The following is a 9,756-nucleotide window of genomic DNA, read 5'->3' as shown; positions in this document are numbered from 1 at the left end:
AAAAAAAAAAAAAAAAAAAAAAAAAAAAGCTGGCTAAAAGCAACCAGGCCATATATTTGCAGGAAAAATCCTGCAATTAGTTGAGGCCTGTTACTTAAGACTGCAACAACAGAGTGAAATACCACAGCAAATGCAGTTACTGCCACAGAGAGGAGCAGATAGGGGAAGACTCAGCAAACATACAGTTTTCTTGTTTTCAAAACTTTCCAACAACAACATCTTTTTTTCCTTTTTTTTTTTTTTTTTTCTTTTTTTGGTCTTTTCCCATCTGGCTTTTGCTGGATGATCATTAGTTGCATGTCTGGAATAACTTTAAGATCTAATAAACAGACAGTTTTGATGCTAGTGTGACATTTGGGAGGAAGTCATTCTTCCCTCTGTCCTCTTAGACATCAGGTGGACATTTATTTGAGTTATAAGTGAAGTTCTCCCTTTAATCTAGGACATAATACTTTGCTAACAGAAATATAGGGTTTGGTCCTGAAATAATTGGCAAATTCAGACTGAGGGCCAAAGTTGTTTTTTTTTTTTTTTTTTTTTTCCCCCCAGTTTCACATATATTAAGTAACACAGAAGCTCTTTGCTTTACAGCTTTATATTTAGACTCTTCTTCCTGGCTGTGGGAACCCTCAGTTCAAGCATTTTCATTTTTTTCTGGGAAGGGGTGAGGGTCTGAATTCCCATGAGATACAATAACACCTTTTGCCATCGCAAGTATTAAATTAAGCATAAAATAAGCCAGGGACCAATGGTGAAGGACGAAGTTTATTCACAGATTTAGTTCTGCCTATTTGCTTAATAGTTCTCAGCAATACTGGTCTGTAGCTAAAACCCTGAAATCTCCCCCTCGCACTGCTCTTGGGTTGGGCACTGATCCTGAAATAATTTCTGTATAGGGACAAGCTGTCGCTGTGTCGGGAGGTCTGACCACCCTCCTACAAACCCCAGGTGGTTCAGATATTCAGCATCCCCAAAGGGACTCAAGATTACAGACTTCTGAGAGCCGCAGGGAGACTGGTGGGGGCTTCTCCACCACATTTCACCCTCTAAAACTGCTGTACCCTGCTGGGATAAAATACCCTTTGAATGTCAGATAAGCAGAAGCTGGCAGGTGGCTTTACCTCAGTCCTCAGGGACTTTTCTGACTCCTCAGGGTCCCCTGACTCACAGGCAGTGCCTAGGGGGCTGCACTACCCGCCTCCTCAGCGGGGGAAGGCAGGTGGGCAAGGCAGAGCCCCGGCCCCGTGGGGAGAGGGATGATTTTTGCCGTGACTCATCTCTGAGCCTCCTTCCGAGGGAGAGGCAGGCAGCTTCAGTGAGTGGGAGTTGCTCTGCTATTTTCTGTTTACAGGTTTTTTTCTCGCTGTCTTTTCCCACCTGGGGGATGACAATTCTGAAAGCTGGAGTGCAGTCATTTTGTGGCTAGAACATTTTTTTATTTTTTTTTTTCCTGATGAAGATTGAAAGTTTGGTGTCTGCAGAAGAAACTGGAACATGGAGAAGGGGAGAGGGGGAAGGAAAAACTTATTTTGGATGGGAATGCACAGGATACTCTTGTTTTACATCCTAGCATCCAGCCTGTCCAGAAGTTTTATTTGCACTGTAGTAACACGTCAACATGAGAAATATGGGGAGAAGGGGAAGAACAAGGCTTCTTCCCCTCCAGATCTTGGATGATGTTTGATCCTGGACACCACAGGCAATGTCAGTCCTGCCCACACAGGACCCAGATAATCCATCGTGAGTCCCTTTGGGTCAATGCTTCTCGCTCTCAAACCTGTCAATCTTTTAATCAAACTCAGCTGTCACTCAGGTCCATTTCAGGCTGGATGCATTAGCCGTGATGAATCAATTGCATGGCTTGGGGCTGGCTTATTAGTGACATTATCTTGTTTACTGCTCGTGGATCTCCCGAGCTTTAAAACAATGCCCTTCTAACACCCTAGTAAAAGAGAAGGTCAATTATTCCCATGTTTCACATGTCAAAATGATGAGGAGGAGATGGATTCACTAAGGGTCTTTGCTCTGCCAGGCTTATGTTTTCTGCAGGGCTTGATCCTATCCACATTCTATGGAAATACCCTCCAGCCTGGGCCTCTCATTGCACGGTTACAAGAGAAAGGTTCTGACACACAGCAGCCCAAGGCCGGTATCACTCAAAAAATTCAGGACTCAAAACCTTGCCCCAAAATCTAACTCATTTGTCAGAAACCACTTGATGGAATCACCTTGACAAGGTTAGAGGACATCCTGCACTGGACTGGGATCCTTCCTGTTGAAGCTGTGGACTAAACGGTGATGTGGATTTTCATTATCGGGAAACACTTGCATTAGCCCACAGCTGCCCAGGGAGTAACAATCCCACCACCGGAGGTGCACTTGGAAAGCTCATGAAATAGCTTTGGCCCCAAACCTATTGTTTGAGCATCTCTGTCATCAAGATAAAGCTCTACACAGACACTTGGGGTTTAAAGCTTGACGTGATGAATAAGTGCTTAATAACAGTGAACCAGCTTCAGTTGGCTGAGCTGAAGTTCTCCAGGGTACCTACAGCCTGGTGAGCAGAGTATGAGTTTTGGTTCTAAAAGTTCTGGTCTTCTCATACAGGCTGGGGACTTGAAACTCCATCTCCTCTCTAACTGCCAAGTGCAATAGACAAATTACTTCGCATATGTCTCAAGCAGTAAAGTTTTGTGAGAGTAGGCTGGCTTAGCCACCTTCTCTCAGGGGAGATTTCCAGACCTGGATCCTAAGTGAAGACCTCCCAATAGCCTGGTGTTAGCTACCTGACTTCTAAAAGTCATGAAGCTTATGCTTCCTCTATCCCAACATACTCAATAAAACACAACCAGCTGGCATGTACAGTCTCAATTCTTGGCAGGAAATGTCTGTCTGTCCAAGAAATGTTATTGTGTGCTTTGCAGGAGGTGCAAAATTAGCAGCCAAGGCTTAGCCATGCACAATAGTGGAGTTTTGGAGAAGACACTATGAAAAGGTGCAGCATACAGGTCATATGTGAGAGGAGTGGGGACGTGGGGAAGTCCCCCAGGGTTAGAAAAAAGCACTCTTTGAGGCTGAGAGAGGGTAGTACGTGTGTCTAGCTTTCAGGTCTAGGACAGAATTGTGATACCCATGAGGATGCAGAACCTCCCATCCTCCAGATCATACATTTCATAGAGATATGCCATAGTCCATTCTGGTTTACACATCCATTTTTTTTTTTTTTTTACTCCTTATCGTAAAGATTGTTTTGTATGGACAAAGAACGAAGCTGAATCACGCCCCCAGACTTAGGATGGGGTAAAGCTTTGGATCCTACTGTTAAAACAGAGAGACCCTGAGGGGAGGAGGGATTCTTGCAAAGGCTGAAGCAGATAAGTGAACTGATGGCCCTCGATTGCAGGAGGTTGCTGTGGAGGGAGCTAAAGATGCTCCAGCCCTTTTCCCCATGCCCACATGTTTGCTCCGGTCCTTGCTCTTTGCAGGACCCTGCTATAAACTTCATGAAACTTTGTGGTGGCTCTGTCTTTCCTTCTGGGCTGAGGGAAGTCAAGTAGAGACAGAGAGCGTCAGACCTTGGTGGTGTCCGTTGCCTACATTCCCAGATTCACCCTCGTGCTACCTGCAGTATATAAGTTTTGTCAGTGTTTTGTCAGTGCTCTGAAACAGCCCCCGCACAAGGGCTGCTGATGAAGCTGGAGCTGTTTTACCGACCCGTAGCATAACCAAACAACATCCACTTTGTTCTATCCAGTTTTGGGGACTGTGATTAAAAGTTAAGTTGTTAAACAATAATAGTTAGATTTGGGAATTGTTTTGTTACGTTTGGGTGTTTTTTTTGTGTTGTTTGTTTGTTTTTTTTTTTTCCCCCCAAAAAACCCTTTTTACATTTAAGCAGATGTACCCTCCAATCGTTTCTAAATGGATTTCCATTTAAAACAATTGAAGACAGAGTGAATTATGTGCGACTAGGTGCATACTGTGGAACATAATTCTTCTATTTATTTAAGAGGCAGCGATGAGCCACCTATGTTATACAATTACAGGGAAGGTAGCAAGATTGTTGTGTTTAGGAATAAAACAGTGTCAGCATTTGGAAAGAAGGGTGATTATTGGAGGTAATGGATGTAGTTTAGAGTGATTTAAGTCTAGTTAAACGATTGCACATCATGGTGCAATGTATGACATAATAGGCCAAGAGAACAGAAAAGTTTTCCAGTCTGTTTTCTGTCAGCTTCCCAGCTGGTCCTCCACCAGAGAAATCCATGGGGGGCTGATACTTCGGGAGAGGCGGCTCTTGGCCTGGGTTTTCCTGATGTCTCTTCTCTCTTGATTGGTTGTGTGACCTGTCGCTCGCCCCATGGTGGGGCTGAGTGGGCTCTGCACCATTACACGAGCCATTAGATAAGCTGGTCTTACTGACCGTCCCAGCTCAGCTGCTTCAAGTGTGTGGCCAGCAGTTCCTTTATTTTTATTCTTTCATTTAATATGAACAAGAAATATGCACTCACAGCCCAGAAAGCCAATCACATCCTGGGCTGCATCAAGAGAAGTGTGGCCAGCACGCTGAGGGAGGGGATTCTCCTACTCTACTCTACTCTACTCTACTCTACTCTACTCTACTCTACTCTACTCTACTCTACTCTCAGTAGACCCCACCTGCAGTGCTGTGTCCAGCGTGGGGACCCAAAATATAAGAGGGACATAGACCTGCTCGAGCAGATCCAGAGGAGGCCATGAATATGCTCGGGGAGCTGGAGCACCCCCTGCGAGGACAGGCAGAGTTGGGGGGTTCAGCTGGAGAAGAGAAGGCTCCAGGGAAACCTTGGACCGGCCCCCCAGGGCTGAAAGGGGCTGCAGGAAAGAGGGGCAGGGACTCTTTACCGGGAAGTATAGGAGTAAGATGAAGGGTCATGGCTTTAAAATGAAAAAGGGAAGATTTATATTAGATATGAGGAAGAAATTTCTGACTGTGAGAGTGGTGAGGCCCTGGCACAGGTTGCCCAGAGAAGCTGTGGCTGCCCCCTCCCTGGAAGGGTTCAAGGCCAGGTTGGACGGGGCTTTGGGCAACCTGGGCTAGTGGAAAGTGTCCTTCCCCATGGTGGGACCACTGGGACTAGGTGATCTTTAAAGTCACTTCCAACCTAAACCACTCTATGTTTCTATGATTTTATGATTGCCCCAATTTTTTTGCTGTGAGTGGAAGTGAGGGCAGACTGCACTTAGGCTAGAGGTAAAGGATGCTGGGAAGGGGTGTTTGGGCAGAGACATTTATGTTTCAGGACTTCAATGTCTATCAGCATTAGGGTTACCTGTCTATCTGAGGTGCTTTGGAGGATGGGGAATAGCTAAAAGGCCACTTATTGCTCAGACTGAGGGCTGAAGTGCTTCTCCGATCTGAGCACTTTCCAGCCTCAAATGCTTGCGAGCTCTCTTGAGAATCCTTTTACTAATGAGGGAACAGAGGCACAGGAGAACCAATGGAATTTTTTTTTCTTTTACTAGTTTTACTGAGCTCCTGCTCAGCATTCCTGGGGAAAACACAGCAAATCCCAAACTACCTCCATAAAATATTTGTTTAGTTTAAACATCTGGAACTACACAGATTTCTGTTAAAGGGGCAAGAGTTTCCCTCCCTGAAGTCTGCATCTAGAAAGGGCGGGAGAGTTGTTACGCTAAATCTTTGACTTTTAAACAGCTACTTCTCTACATGCAGATTCAGTTCAGGAAGGACAGAGGAGTTAAGCGATGCAGCTCTGAGATGGTAAACAGGCACCTCTGGTTTGCACAACGTCCGGATGGGAGCAGAATGGAAAGGGTGAAATCAGGGGTAGGCTGTGAGGCAACGACTCAAAACATGCAAGTCCAAGCAAGCCACAGGAGCCTTCGCCAGATCTTCCCAGGGATGGGAAGTGAGTTGAAGAGCTTCAGGTTGAGGAAGAGGGATGCAGAGAAATTAAAACTCTGCAATTGAGCTGCTGCAGCAGAAGTGGGTGATACCCGCTAGTATCATCCTGCCTGGTGCATGGAAACCACATCTGGGCACTAGTGCAAAGGTGCTACTGTCTTACAAATGGTCTCCCCTGCCACAGACTCCTCCTTTCATCCAGCAGAGATGCTTGGAGGAACTTAACTTCAGATAGGGTTGCTACTTGTTGCGGTGGGATTTTTTTTTTGAGAGACAGGGTTAAACAACTAACTTTTGGGACAGATACAAGAGCACATGTTGTCTCTGCTTCGAACACCAACTAATGACCCCAACAACTGATAAAAAAAGAAAAAAAACAACAACCAAAAAACACCTCTTGAGGCTGTGCTTGTCTTGGCCCATCCACAGCACCATACATCCACCCTCTCCTCCCAGGTTATCTTGTCCAGTCAGGTCTGTGGGCTGAGTGTAGGTAGAAGATGCTCAGTTCACCTCTCACAGCACCACAGGCTAGAGGAAGGAGGCAGAAGAAAGTACTCAAGGAGCTAAATCCTGACTGCAGGCTATTTGCGTGACAACTTGAACATTTTCTCTCATGTCCTCCCCAGATATCCATCCTGCACCCTCACTCCTATGGCTGAGGTCAATATGACTCAGGTGATGTTGTTTTTAGGGGGTTGAATACTCATGAAATCACTACACAGTGAAGCATTATTAAAAAAAAAAAAAAAAAAAAAAAAAAAAAAAAAAAGCCAGCTACAGTGAGAGCTGACACGCTGGAGCTCAGCCTGTTCTTGCCCAGCTCCTCAGGGGACTTCCCCCAATCTCTGATCATCAAGCTTTGGACTCACAGAGTTCCCAACCCCACCATTCCTACAGATGAACCTCTTTCTGGTTGCTTGGGTTCAAGGCAAGGGATATGGTAGGAAAAGTCACTGGAAACGGCCAAGGAGGGCAACGGCATCCTGGCTGGTGTCAGCACTGGCGTGGCCAGCAGGGACAGGGAAGGGATCTGAGCCCTGGGCTCGGCACTGGGGAGGCCGCCCCTCGCTGAGGGGGTTCAGTTCTGGGCCCCTCACCCCAAAAAGGCCATTGAGTGACTCGAGCGTGGCCAGAGAAGGGCAACGGAGCTGGGGCAGGGTCTGGAGCACAGGTCTGCTGGGGAGCGGCTGGGGGAACTGGGGGGTTCAGTCTGGAGAAGAGGAGGCTGAGGGGAGACCTCCTGGCCCTCGGCAACTCCCTGCCAGGAGGGGGCAGAGAGGGGGGATGAGTCTCTGGAGCCAAGGCCCCAGCGCCAGGCCCCGAGGGAATGGCCTCAAGCTGCCCAGGGCAGGGTCAGGCTGGCTCTGAGGAAGGATTTCTGTGCAGAAGGGGCTGTTGGGCGTTGGAATGGGCTGCCCAGGGCAGGGGGGAGTCCCCGGGATCCCTGGAGGGGTTGAAGAGTCGGGCTGAGCCAGCGCTGAGGGGTCTGGGGGAGCTGGGAACGGTCAGGGGAGGGTCATGGTTGGGCTGGAGGAGTTCAAGGGCTTTTCCAACCCAGATCATTCTGGGATTCTGTGAAAATCAGGTATTTGTGTGTTAAATCAGCTCATTAAAGGGTCTGACAAGAACCAGGGGCAGGGCAAACACAGGACAGGGTCCTGTGACCAAAAAGGCAGAGCCACACTCAGGAGGGAAGCAAAGCGCCCAGTGTAAACAAGCATGGAGCAAGACAGCGCAGGACCAGCATTACACCCCGAAAACCAGCCCCGTGCTGGGAACCCACCCCTGGAAGCAGCCCAGGAGCTCCTGCGCCGTTCCAGGGGAGGACAAGCAATGGCTCCGGTACTGCAGAAGCTGGGGGTTAAAGAGGGAGAAGGCAGGGTGGGGGCAGGAACCTGAAAAGCCAAGGTTTCAAAGGCCAGTTTGTGAATATTTGGGTTTGCACCCTGTCAGCAGACTGCCCCCTCAGAGCCTCTTCCGAGCAGCATTTGGAGAAGTTCCAAATTTTTGGGCTACCAGCGCTCTCCAGCTCTAGGCAGAGGTTTTTCTCTGGAAGCTCTCGGCAAGTTTCTTTAACCCCCTGTCCAACCCTGCTCCTTCACCTTGCGATTCTCATGGCACCTTGTAGCTGGGCTGAGATAAACCCCCTCCCAACCTTTCCAGGCACACATTCTAGAATTTAAATTCAGTCGGAAATCCAGCACACTTACAGCTATCGTTGCCCCGTAAAAACGTGCTTACAAGGAGTAAATTTGATTTTGAATTTACATTGCGAACACCGAGTTTGAAAACGAGTAATTCAAACAGAAAAGCTCTGCCCAGCGGTTGAGTTTTATTTTATGGAAAGCCCAACACCTTATTGAACCGACCATCACCCTGCGTACGAGACTGGATCAACTCCCACTTGCAGAAACATCAAGGTTGTGACTATCCATGCACGTTGGGGACTAAATATAAGATAAAACCTCAAATTTCCCCCTTTCACTGCTTGGCAGCCATAAAGCCTTCCTCTTTCTGATTCCTCAATTTTCAGTTCACTTTCACAGCCCGCAAAGCGGAACTTGAGAGGCTTCCTGGTGGTGTAACTCTTCTGCATGTTCCTCATTTCCAGCGCTACAGTCTGATTTTCCACACCACGCTGCAAGTGCCTTGCTGGGGGATGACTCTGGGTTCAAGGGAGCGGGAAGGGAAGCAGAGTCTCCTGCACACCGAGAGTTAAGCCACCAGGAATCTCTAGCACTCTTGAAGGACCGAACTGGTGACAGAGATTTTCAGCACAGAGCAATTTCCCCAGCGCTGGCGAGGAGCTCGGGACTGACCTCTGAGAGCCGGCCTGGAGTTTGGCAAGCTGTGCAGGAAGCGTGCGTGTGTGTGTTTAGAGGCAAAACAAGCTGCTGAGGTTACTTCATTGCGCTCTGCTCCCCTCCGCTGTCCGAGAGCGTTAACAGAGCCAGTGGGCCCAGCCAGGGCCGCAGGGGAGCGGCACCTCGCCCGCACCCTCCTAAACCCAGCCGCCTCTCCTGGTTTAAACCAGGGCAGGCCTCAGGGTCACTTATATCCTGGTCTGAGCTGTGACATCCCCGGGCCTCGCCCCATGGACTTTCCCGGACGGGGATCTGGGCTCCTGCTCCAGCAGACGCGGGGATGGGGTTTCCAGCAGCGGGCGGGCGGGCGCAGTCGCGCTGACAGTACAAGGCCTGACGATGCTCAGGCTCCACAAGCTGAAGCTCAGCACATTCAGGGGTAACGCTCCGACAAGTACGACTGTCTGGGGGGATTAGGAATTTCACGGCTTCCTCTTAACTCTCCCTGTCAGGAGCTTCTTGGTGTTCGCCCCAGCCCTCTCCCCACCTCTTTTGTCCCTGTCCCCAAGTGAAGAGAACCAGCCCGTGACACTCCAAGGGGGGAACAGAACAGCCAAGTGTTATCTCCTCATATCCCCCAACATCAGGACATGGATCTGCTCCAGCTGGGCCAGAAGAGCCATGGAGATGCTGGGGGGGCTGGAGCCCCCCCTGTGAGGACAGGCTGGGAGAGTTGGGGGGTTCAGCTGGGGAAGAGAAGACGCCGGGGAGACCTTAGAGCGGCCCCCCAGGGCTGAAAGGGGCTGCAGGAAAGGGGAGAGGGACTCGTCATCAGGGCGGAGGGATAGGATGAGGGGGAACAGTTTTAAAGTAAAAAAGGGTAGATTTAGATCAGATCTAAGGCAGAAATTCTCCCCTGTGAGGGGGGTGAGGCCCTGGCACAGGCTGCCCAGAGAAGCTGTGGCTGCCCCCTCCCTGGAAGGGTTCAAGGCCAGGTTGGACGGGGCTTTGGGCAACCTGGGCTGGTGGAAGGTGGCCCTG

Source organism: Athene cunicularia (assembly GCF_003259725.1).
Source record: "Athene cunicularia isolate RWA chromosome 2 unlocalized genomic scaffold, athCun1 chr2_part1, whole genome shotgun sequence".
In the NCBI taxonomy this organism is placed as follows: Eukaryota; Metazoa; Chordata; class Aves; order Strigiformes; family Strigidae; genus Athene; species Athene cunicularia.
Note: the sequence above shows the minus strand (reverse complement) of the source record.